The sequence below is a fragment of the Stylophora pistillata genome, chromosome 7 (assembly GCF_964205215.1).
Source record: "Stylophora pistillata chromosome 7, jaStyPist1.2, whole genome shotgun sequence".
Taxonomy (NCBI): Eukaryota; Metazoa; Cnidaria; class Anthozoa; order Scleractinia; family Pocilloporidae; genus Stylophora; species Stylophora pistillata.
Window position 1 is genome coordinate 11,882,106 of NC_142525.1, and position 12,710 is coordinate 11,894,815.

The 12,710-nt window shown below is 39.2% G+C and overlaps 1 long non-coding RNA gene and 1 pseudogene across 1 annotated transcript; one reads left to right on the forward strand and one right to left on the reverse strand.

The window, feature by feature from the left end:
* Window positions 1–216: 216 nt before the first annotated feature.
* Window positions 217–4,600, forward strand: LOC148726638 (uncharacterized; annotated as a pseudogene).
* A 6,332-nt stretch (window positions 4,601–10,932) lies between these two features.
* On the reverse strand, window positions 10,933–12,249 carry LOC148726639 (uncharacterized). The gene is made up of 2 exons (XR_015989802.1): window positions 12,021–12,249; window positions 10,933–11,372 (listed from the first exon to the last, which is right to left on the reverse strand). It is a non-coding gene; the product is annotated as an uncharacterized LOC148726639 (long non-coding RNA).
* Between the last annotated feature and the right edge of the window lie 461 nt (window positions 12,250–12,710).

The following is a 12,710-nucleotide window of genomic DNA, read 5'->3' on the forward strand; positions in this document are numbered from 1 at the left end:
AGTTACCACGAATCATTGAAGAATGTGTAAAACAAAACTGGAACTTTGTCAAGTTAGTTAAAATTATCTTACCACTCCGGACTTACGTATCCGGGTCTGCATATCCGTTGCCGATAAAAGTCGTCTGTAGAACCAGCGTGTGCAGAGTTTCCTTCTAACGTAATTGAGAAGTTTTGCGAAACGTACGAGTTCCTTAAGAGTACAGCTGAGAGTAAAATGGAACATAGAGGCTACACCAGGCTAGTATGTGGAAGAGGTGAGTTCTTGAAGCCCTAACTTCTTCCTTGTACATATTCTTACTTCTTACTTTGAAGTAACTGTTTCCTTCGTTTCAGGGTCAGGGTCAGGGTCAGGGTCGGGATCGTCGGACACAGAACTAGAGCAGGTCAGGTATGTGCATTATTACAATGGATCGAAAAACGTACGAAAAAAGGGGTAAGGCGGCCGATCTCGAAGAAATGTTGTCAGAATGCGAATTATACACGGAGTATTTCACTCAAAATATTCCTGAATTGTAAAATGCATTTTTGGTAAGGATAATTTATCTAGCTGCCACTTAGCCACTTCAATCGTACAATTATACTACGTGGTTGTTTATTAAACTCGTCTATTTTAAGTTTTTTTGTACTATTTTCCCAATCAAGAGGGAAACTGGTAACGCCTCAAAATTATTACAACATTTTTCACGCGGCTTGGGAAAGCAATCAAAATTAAAGATTCAAGCCGGTGTCCATATGAAAAAGACTTCTTAACATATGTCGACGGTTCGTATTTAGCTACACTAAAGTCTATGCCTAATCTGCATCGTACGTTCATAAACAAGACAACAGGAAGGATCGTATCAATACCGCGAGCAGGCGACGACCTTTCCACGTTTTCCGCCAGAAAAAACTGGTTGGAGGTACTGGTGGCATGAGTTTGCAAGTGTATAACGTTTAAGCCCTCGTTCAAGAGTTAAACTTTCCTTTCTCTTGCCTTCATCTCTCAGCTCTGATAGCAGTGATGACGTCGTCTACTTAGGGGACACTAGGGGGTCTTCCAAACCACTTCCTTTGGAGAGTCGAACGTGAGTTTTTTATGTTTTCTTCTTTAATGACGTTTTGTCATTTTGAGCGAGAAATGAAAGACCACGGCGTTTTTCCTGAAAATCAGTAACGAAATCGGTAAAGCGTGGCGAAAGAGTCTTACGCCTGCAATGCGCGCGAGCCCACACGCCCATCTCTTCCTAGTCTCTCTCGCCGTTTTCAGTCCGTTTTCATTCTCCTTCCAGACCTTTTCTTTGACGCAAACATATTGAGTTATTTGCAGTCTGAATAGATTACTACATCCTGCTTTAATAAATCCAACATGTATCAGTCGCACATATTGTTTTCGAGCTTCATTGTATTTACCACGTTGAACAACACAGAATTTACATACATTGTAATGAGCGTTCCTTTTTAGCCTATGCCCTTATATTGTCGTATATAACCATGAGTATTTTTAATTTAGCTCTACAAGTTGCTCAGGTGACGGCAATAGGAAAGATTCATCGTCTGATGAAAGCTCTCAGGTATTCATTATTAAATTCTTGCAATTCTTATAAGCACGCACTAAATTTCCAAACACCTGCCATCCTTCTGTAAAAATAAATAGTTAATAATTAGTACATTAGAGTTCTCTTGCCACAGTCCTGGCTCGCTCAAAGCAATTTAGCTCACACGTGACAAAATCGATGTAGATGATCAATTCCATCTGATGAAAACAAAATTCCATTATAGGGTGAAAGTGAAATAGATGAATGCAGTGTATAGTATTGGAACGATAATCCATTGCTACCAGTGTATGAAATGGGTCGACGAAGTAGCATAACCAAAGAAGAAGCCGTTGATATCCTTTTGAGCTCAGACATCCCAAGTTCAAAAGCATCACGGGATGTACTCACGTCAATATCAAAGAATTTGCTTTTTGTTGTCCATTTGGAGGCACCACATGTGAAAACTGTGAAGAACCTACTTGCCGATGATTTGGGTGCCTGGCATGGAACGGGGACAAAGACATTTTTCTTCAAGCAGGCCGAGCAAAAAGAAACCGCTGACCAAGGTCACAGAGGAAATGTTTGGAGCCGCTAATGTATTCAAGTGCTCGCGGTCGTTTTACCGCAATTAGAGTGACCCAGAGTTACTTAGAATACTCATACATCTTAGAGGTAGGTACCCTGATGGTCTTTATGTCTTGGCCACCAAATACAACTAACTGTTAGGTCGAATTCAAAAATTCGGGTAAACTGAAACATTAAGAAGTTGTCAGACAAAGTTCGCGAAACTACGTGCTACCATCGGACATTTGCGGAACCCTTCGAGGAACCTTATAAATTAGGTAGTTGAGGTCGGACGTTTTGCGATAAAGTGGACAAGTTGTACAGTAACAGGGATTGGTATTACTCTCGTACAATCACAATCGAGTAGTTTCTAAACAATATTTTGTTTAACTAAACGTTACAAATGTCTGATTTGATGACGAAATGCGACCTTTTTTTTAGCCAGGTAGAGACGGCAAATAACACAGTATGGCCTTGGTTTAATATGTTTTGGACAATGTGTAACGCCAAGTAAAAGTTCAACCCCATGGAAACAGCAAGAGCCAAAAGCCATTATATCGCACGTCATATACAATAAGGCAGCGACTTGAACAACTCTCAGAAACTCATTCTCCCAAGGAAGTTTTCCACCAGAGTATTGAACAAAGTGGTGGCATCCTCCAATTAAGATCTGCTGGTGGGCATGCACGAGATATAAAACAAATAAAAAATATAAAGTTGAAAAAGCAACAAAACGAAGATGATGAATTCGTGGAGCTGCTACAAATGTTGAAGGAAGATGCGAGAGATAAGACAATGCCTTTGTTAGAAAAGTAGAAAATTTATCTGATCCTTGCGTGGTACTTGCTTCAAAACAGCAGTTGAGAGACATTGAACGATTCTGCACTAATCCTGCCAAACTTTGTGTCTTTGGTGTTGACGCAGCTTTTAACTTCGGAAAATATTACGTCTCGCTTACGACGTACCGGAACCTGCTCCTTAGGACTAAGGAAGATTGTCACCCAGTACGAATTGGACCTGTACTTTTGCACCATAGAAAGGATCTTGGCAGTTATTATGAGTTGTCATCGACAATGATTAAGCTACATGCACCGATTCAAAACGTTCTTGTATATTGAACCGACGGCGAGAAGGACCTTGCAGAAGGATTTGGACGGCCGCTCCCTTACGCGTTGCATCTCATGTGCGACATCCACATGAAGGACAACATTTGCTCAAAATTGGCCCAGCTGGGAATACCAGCTGTCGTCGCTGAAGAGTTTCGAATGGATATTTTTGGAAAAAATATCGGGACCAATCGACAGCCTGGATTAATTGACTGTTTTACACCTGGCGAGTTAAATGAGGAAATGCAGTCATTAAAGGAGTCCTGGGAGAGACGCCATACCCAAGGCAAACGTTTCTTGGGTTATTTCTTGAAGTATAAGGCAGACCCTATTAAACAAACGATGACACCAGAATTTTGTTCCATGGCGGGCCTTGGCTTCCCACCAGGCGTCTATGATCAAAATGGTAACGAGCGCAAGAACTCTGTTCTTCAAAGAGAATAGGAAAGAAGTGCTAAGAAGCGATTGTCACTTCCTGCTTGCGTCTGACTTATACGACAAACCGTAAAGGGACAGCAAACGGAGGAGGAACTGGCTTTGATAGGTACAGGAGAGTTGAAAGTTGATGCCATGTATGATGATATCAAAGTCCCAGAGATAGTGTTCTATCGGAAATCTGTCAAACAGAAACAGGCGGTTTTAAAGAAATTTAACAATCAGGAGGTAAGATCTACTGATGATGTGTTGCCGGGCACTGGGGAGGATGAGTGCATTCGTAACAATTTGTTGTCTATTTCTGTGGAACAGTCTGGGATTATTCGTGTCCCATTCGATGTCTTGAAACAAATGTTCCAAAAGGCTGGGGTACATCTATCGCGCGTTAAAGAGGCTATTGTGACAGCACCTGGAGCTAACGCCTTTACTGAGCACTATGTTAAATCAGAGGGAGGCTCTCCTTATGTCGTTAAAACCAGATCTTCAAAGCGTTACGGAGTGTTACCTTGTACCAAACAGAGTTCACGAAACATTTCGGCCCTCTCCCAAATGGACTTGCCTACAGGTCGAGGGACAAAGAGGACGAATTCCACTTAGGTTCAAAAAGGAACAAAAAATAACAACAAAAGGGTGAGAACCGTTGTAGAAAAGTACATCACCCCTGTTATCACACCTTTCACAGACGGCTTCGCCGCATCAGCTACAATGGATTCCCCAGCTCATACGCAATGTCTTCTACTTGTGAGTTTTTAAAAGAAGTTACGCGTTTGTATATTATAAGTTTGTTCTGTTTTACAGATAATGTCAAAACCACGTATGATGCACGATCCTTCGCAGTAGATAGCGCTAGTTATGCAATAGCGAAAATCAGAGCTGAAAAATATCAGGCCTGTACGGGATTCGAACCACTGACCTCTGCGATACTAGTGCAGCGCTCTACCAATTGAGCTAACAAGCCAACTGGGAGCAGGCCGTTAAGTTGATTCGTAAAAAATCTGGGATGATAAATGAGATACAATAAATATATGAAGTTCTTATATTTTGAACTGCGGTATTAAATACGTATGATGCATGATCCTTCGCAGTAGATACCTAACGGCCTACTTAACGGCCTGCTCCCAGTTGGCTTGTTAGCTCAATTGGTAGAGCGCTGCACTAGTATCGCACAGGTCAGTGGTTCGAATCCCGTACAGGCCTGATTTTTTTCAGGTCTGATTTTCGCTATTGCATAAATAGCGCTATCTACTGCGAAGGATCGTGCATCATACGTAAAGAAAGAAATGTCAGAGAAGAATTCGTTGGGTTCTATGAGTGCGAAGATCATGTCACTGGTCAAGCTATAGGCACTCTTATACTAAAGGCCGTTCAAGAACTTGGCTTGTGTATGGATTTCTGCAAGGGAAAGTGTTATGATGGTGCAGGCAACATGTGTGGTCGGCTCTAAAAAGTCTCAGAAAAAGCAAAGACATAGTTATCAAAGCGGCCGATAAGGACGGCTCATTCGTTGTTTGGCGCACCGACCTCTACCAAAAGGAAGCTTTGCGGAAACTTTCTGACACCTCTTTTTATCAAAAGGTCGACAAAGACCTCACTACCAGCAATCAAAACTCCGTCAAGAATACGATCAACCAACTCATAACTAAACAAGAATTGCCGGCCACAGCAAAAAATTTTATCAGAACCACTCCTAGAACTTCTCGTATTTACCTTTTACCTAAAATTCACAAAGCTAACAGCGCGGGTCGGCCCATTGTCTCGGCTTGCAGTTGCCCTACCGAACTTATCTCCAGCTGTCTAGACAAAATTATGGCTCCCATCGTCAAAACTTTACCATCATATATTAAGGAAAGCCAACGCGCTCTTCAAATTTTTCGAGACTTTAATTTCCTTGGCCAAAACAAACTTCTTTTCACCATGGATATTACGTCTCTTTACACTGTAATTCCTAATGGCGAAGGCCTTCTGGCCCTTAAACATTTTTTTGATCAACGTACTGGTAAGGAACCTAAATCTGAAACACTACTACGCTTAGCCGAACTAGAGTTCACACTCAATTGTTTTTCATTCGGAAACAACTTCTTCAAACAAATCAATGGTGTAGCCATGGGCACCAAAATGGGACCTAGCTATGCCAATCTTTTTGTAGGTTTTGTCGAACATCAATTTTTTCAGCCAATGCAATGGGTCCAAACCTGAACTCTATGGTCGCTACATCGACGACTGTATCCGCGCTACCTCCTCTACCAGAGAGGAGCTCACTCAATTCATAACCGCAGTCAATTCTTTTCACCCGGCTCTGAAATATACCTGGGAAATTTCTGACAATTCTTTATCCTTTTTAGACATCAAAGTTTCAATTGAAGGTAACGGTTGATGCACTAGTGTGTATTACAAACCTACAGACTCGCATAATTACTTGTTATATTCGTCTTCGCATCCATCTCGCGTTAAGAATTCAATTCCTTTTTCTCAGTTTCTAAAAGTTCGTCGTTTATGCAGTGATGATTCTGATTTCCACCACAAATCAGAGTCAATGTGCCAGTTTTTCGATTAACCTGGTTACCCTGTTTCTGTCGTTCAAGCGGGCTACCACCGCGCCCAACCTATTGATCGACATTCAGCACTACAAACGTAGCATAAGGAAGATTCCGACCGCATTCCATTCACTCTCAGGTTTCACCCTCACAACCACTCAGTTAAATCCATCATTCTTAAAAACTTTAAATTACTTCAAAACGATCCAGAGACAAGCACTATCTTTTCTCAGTCTCCGCTCATTTCATTCAAACGCGACAAAAACATAGGCAATTCTTTGGTCAGAAGTTCTTTTCAGACTAATGACCAATCAGGCACTTTTAAATGCGCTCGTGCACGATGCAAAACGTGTCCTTTCATTCACAACACTGATAAAATATCGGGACCTAAACGATCCATTAAGAAAACCAATCACTTCACGTGCACCTCCGCCAATGTAATCTATGCATAACTTGCACATATTGCAAAAAGATATACATGGCAATGTATATCTTATGTATATCTTATGTATATCTATCAGAGGCAGAAGACTAGGTGACCGATTCCGAGAACACCTTCGAGACTGGAAAGGAATGGCAAGGACACATCGAAACCAGTCGCTAGACATTTTAATTTACCTAATCATTCTAAGCAACATATGGCAATCTGCGGTCTTTCCTTACACTTAGGTAGCACGGAAAGCCGTTAAAATCTTAAAGAAAAGCTCATCTTTCAAACCGGCAGTCTAAATCCCACAGGAATCAACGAACGCTTTTCATTCCACTAATTTATTCGTGTTTTTCTCGTTGCCATGTTCTCACCAATAACGTAGCTCCATTCTCTGCCTTTAAAAGCACACACAACCCACAATTCCTCTATTCGCTCCGACGAAGGGCTAACGCTCGAAACGTCAGCTTTTGTAATCGTTACGGTGGCCAATTTACCACTTCAACTTTGTTGATATATCCGAATTTTATATTAGATTGAGATGACCGCCTCCTGGTAAGCGTAATGGATAGAGCGCCGGACTGTTGATCAGGATCCGGTCGGACTAAAACTCAAGGTCTTAAAATTACTGAGGAGAATGTGCTATCTTTCTATAATATCAGGAAATGGATAGACATTCTAGTCTTCTCGAATAAGGACGAATAAACCGTAGGTCCCGTCTCCTGCAGGGTTAGGGGTAGGAGACGTTAATTTCCCTCGCACGAGATAACTGTGTGGTGGATGTCCTCCCCTGGGGTGGGATGGGTGGGGTTGGGTTTCCAGGGTGTAAAAACCTAGCAGGGGACTTAGAGTCCTATTGTTTTTACATTTACCTATGGTAAATCTCTCTTTCTCTCTCTCTCTCTCTCTCTCTCTCTCTCTCTCTCTCTCTCTATATATATATATATATATATATATATATAAACAATAAAATGAACACTAAAGCTTAACAAAAACTATAACTTCAGCCAGCTTGCATTGATTTCCTATACTAACTCATGCGTAAATCTGAGCTACATCTGTACTACTTAAAAATCATGTCGTTTTGTTAAATGACGTGTATTTTTCGTAGTAATATTCGATTCTCACACTTTAGGTAACCATCACAGCTAGATTACCCATAGATGCTAAACCCTTACCTATGTCGATCCTCAAGTCTTCTTTCTCGAACATGTTCAGTTAAATAACTAAAATATAAATAAAAGAAATACTCGAGGCTGCATATAAGGATTAATACGATTTTGATGAACAGTAGTTTCTATTCCCGCTTTTAAAGATTGTGTATAAAGATTTACCACTCACCGTCAATAGAGTTTCTAAAGGGAAACTAACCATCTAAAAAATTGTTTCCAAAATTCCAAAAACTTGACGCTATCTTTTTCAAATCATCTACTCTGCCGAAAACGCAAAACCTCAATGCCAGTTCACAAGGAGATGTTGTTCTGCTTATCGCCAAGCAGAAGTTTAACTTGCGTCGTTCATTGTCAAATCGTTAGGCACATATAAAGACAGTTTCCCAAAGGCTAGGTTACTTTTTGAAATACGATTTCACTATGACAGCGTTATAATGACATGCGTAGATGGAAGTCAGAAGGTTGTTTGGACATGCTTATCCCATAACTTTCAAGCCACCACTACATGTACCAGACTGTTTTTCATCTCTCGCGTTCATTGATATTTAACGATGGCCACAGGTTTACATCATAATCCACAACATTCTAAATATTTAATCACAAATCGTTAATCCAGACACGCGTAAGAAGTCATTTCAGTGAGCAGAAACATTTTAAAAACAGCTGTTTCCAGTACTGATGTCAACAATTCACTGAATTCTGTATCGCTCGAGGAAAATAAAAGGATATCATACAAAGCGCCATGAAATCCTTTGTTTTTCATTTGGCACATGTTATTGGGGAGCCTATTTGTCACAGTGAAAACCAACGTCAAGGCGTTAAAGCAATCCTATCTTAGCAAGTGATTTAAGCTTAAGGAGCCAAAATTTGAAGCGATTCAGTCCAGCTTTTTTTTTATCAATTTTTGTGCTGTGTTCTTGGGCAACTCACCCTCCATAAAGTCTCTCTCTAAAACTATTGTATTTTGTGAAAATGTTCACATTATAAACTGCTTGGATCTTCATTCAGCTGCGGTCGTAAGACAATGCAACTGTCACGTGATTATTTTACCGTTTTGGCAGTCGTATCACCTCGGAACTTTAAATATAAAAACAAATTTTATGAGCACCCACCTCAATATGGAGTTATTAATTTAAAGAAAAATATGCGTTTGCTTTTACTGGATATGAATTTGGTTGAAGCGAACTCTGGGCCACGCAGCTCATTGGATATTTATTATCTGATATTCAATGCCCGCTTATGGAATAACTAATAATCAGTTGTTTCCAATTTTTTTTTTTACCATAAAATCTCCTTCATGGTGTTGTGTTGGATTTTAAAGTCTTAAAAAATGTGTCTTCCAAGAAAATGTCAGCCAAAAGATTTAATTAACGAAACGGGAAGTTGTAATTTTAATGCATCGTAAAACACTTTGAGTACACGTATGGCTATTTAAAACTTTAATCGACTGATATCATCAGGTATGTCGCTCTGAAAAGTAAAACCACATAAACTATTTAAATAATTTCCACGCAAGCGATATCAATTCTGACAAAATATTATTAATGACGAAGGAAAAGAACAGTACTCGCAGAGGATATTTAAAATACAATCTTTTAGGGAAAATGATATTTCAATTATCTGTTTGACTTCTTAAAAGCATTTCAACATTTGTTTTCTGTTCAATTTAAGCTGATCCCGTCGATCTCAACAGCTAATGTTCTAAAGAAGACACTCGTTGCATTTCCTTGTCTGCTTCCTCAAATGGCTATGCTTTTATCTGTTTAATTTTGAGCTCGAAAGTAAATTAAGTTTCTTCTCAGCGATTGGTCAGATTCATACTAGGCCATCTTGTCGTGTTTCTGATTTATATCAAATATTGACATTTCCTTAAAATTGAAGGAAATCGAGAGCTTTTTTTTCTGAATCGCCATGCATCTGAGTTTTTTTATCACATGGTTAGTCGCTGGGTAAGTGATCTGCTTTTAAGCTTTGATCATGAAATGATCATCACGCGATTAAGAGCAAGTTCGTAGATTGAATTTCGATCAGGAACAACGTTTTCTTTTTTGTTAAAAGAAATCTGTTTCAATTAAGAAGGTAATTTATACATAGTTGGGAAGAAAAACTTGGTAGGTATCTTGATTCAATCGCTACACCCTTCTACTTTTAGGATATGATTCCGCACTTATAAGTGATTCAATAATAAGTCATGTTTCATGAAATCTAATAGAAAATGAAACTATCTCTGTAACGTAGATCGTATTCCAATTATTCTCCTCTAAAGGACATTTTGATTTTCAGAAAAACCTACTTTCAACCTACACGATTAATAGTTGACTGTAATACAAATTTTCCGAGGGAAAGAGCACCTTTATCCAGTTCTAAAGGGAAGGTAACGAGTTGTATTTTAATTTATTTCTTATCACTAGATACGCTTTTCACCGAATGATCAGATATTTTCTCGATTTTCGTTGAGTTTGATAAAAAATTTGGACGTTGAAATTTTTCCACCCAAAAATAATCAAATACATATTATGTACGAGGTAGTAAGTGAATGTTGTGGGAGAAAAACAGGAAGTCAATTTATTTCAAAGGAAACCATAATTTTCATCTCTGCGAGTCAAAAGTACACCCAGAAATTTGACAGTGAGATTTTAAGGAGTAACCTAGGGATTACGTCGGATTGTGATAAATAAATTGCTTTTTACCTGTGCCTTGCTCCTTTTTAATTTTCTCGTTTGCTTTTGAAAGTGCGGCTTCCATAATTGAATTTTAGCTCGTTTAGACAAATGCAAATGTTGCGAACTGGAGTTTCAAAGTATTTCCTAGAGCAAGATTCCATAAGCCCGTTTTTAATTTATATTAGTCGAGAAAATATCCATCATTTTTTATCCTCACTTCGGTGAATGAAATGTCTAAGAGCAGAGATAATCAGGATATGGTATGAGCGTGCTGCTCTTTTAACACTAGTTTTGTCAAATTTTACCTTTTACCTTTTTAAACCGCTCAACAGCCCTCTTCCCCCCCCTCCCAAAAAAAAGGAAAAAGATTGAAATAAAAATAAAATAAAATAAAATGAATACGAAACGTTATTAGCCAATAAGATATAACCCTCCAGATAATGCTATCCAATCAAAATGAAACTAGTGTTTCAAGTGGGTTCACAGTGTCCTGTTTATGAACGAATCGAGTGAAGTAGACAAATATTAACCTTTAATTTCCTCTTTTGATAAAAATACATTTGATTATGATAAGAATACGAAAATTAATGCTCTAATCGTATGTTAGAAGAAATGAGATATTTCATTACATCTTCCATTTAGTGAGTTTCATGTGCTCCGCCGTATTTTCATTAGATTTTCCATTAGGGACTTTCCTTTACTTCGTCAGTAATTTAATATCGACCACGATCGCACTGTGTGCTTCTCTGATTAGAAAATTCTTATCCGATTTATCTTGCGATTTAAGGGACAAATGAAATAGAAATTTGTCAGGTATTTTGGTAGAAATACCTGACAAATTAGAAATACACACGTTTGAAGCCTTGTTTCTGGTAGACCTCGCCATGCCGCGCCATTCGATCTACCCTAGCTGAGATCATGTCCAGCTTCTCAGAAGACTTCGTCTGCTTTTAATCTAAATCAACAAAGAAGCCGTAAGATATCATTAGAGCTATATGAAATGCAAGTTTCCATTTAGGAGGACCCTAAGGCATTAGAGGTTTTGGAGAACATTCAATTGACTCCCTTAAGTTGGTAAACAAATTTGACGCCGGTCATATGTGCTCAAACCTATTAGTAAACTACTTCGAAAGAATTTGGATATATCAACAGAGTGGAAATGGTAAATTGGCTACCGTAACGATTACAAAAGCTGACGTTTCGAGCGTTAGCCCTTCGTCGGAGCGAACGCTCAAAACGTCAGCCTTTGTAATCGTTACGGTGGCCAATTTACCATTTCAACTTTGTTGATATATCCAAATTATTTCGTTACTCCCACCGACGCAGCCCCAAACAGTTTCTTTCGAAACTATCAGCCTTTACTTCGAAAGAGATTGGTAAAACTGGAATACCAGTATAGCAGCAAAGCGACATCTTGATTTGTAAAGGAAAGAGGTGTGTTATGTTCTACCCATGATGTCTGTAAGGAAAAAAACATCCACAGAATCCTCAAGGAACACCATCAAATACTCTTGACATCGTCCAAAACACGGGCACAGGCCATATTCAAAGAAGCACCTGTCGTTGCCTATCGAAAAGGGCGTAATTTAACACAGATGCTTACCCACAAAAGACTGCGATCACCGATGGCCGCTGACACAACCCCTTCCACTGATGAATCCCCACACGATACAAGCAATCCACACATTCGAGTTCCATCTGACACTACCTGTACGATCTGCGGCCGATCATTCAAAACGAACAAAAATCTCAAAATTCATTTCTCTCATAAACATAAAAAGCAGAAACCATTGCAATTCACTCGTCCCGGATTCTGCCCCTGTAGGGCTGACATAAGATGCAACTGCTGCAAAACATACGGGCAATTTACAGGGACATTTAAAAGCAGCACTACAGGAGAAGCGATAACACAGCGACAACACACGTCATGCAAGACTAGCAATGTGATATACCTGATAGAGTGCAGCAAATGTAACGATCAGTACGTAGGCGAGACAGGTCACCCAAGTCACGATCGTGGCAATCAACACCGTAGCGATATCAAGGGTGGACATAAAAACATACCCTCTGTCAGACATTTTAAGAACTGTGGAGTCGATCATCTTAAACTTACGGTTATTGAAAAAGTTAGAAGTCAAAATCAAGAAATCAGAAAAGCAAGAGAAAATTATTGGATGTTAAGACTTAATCCTACTATCAATAAGCTTACTACATGAATTATAACTACTTTAACTTATCTATTTTATTCACTATAACACGTTTCGCTGTTATCTATTCTTTTTTTATATTATTA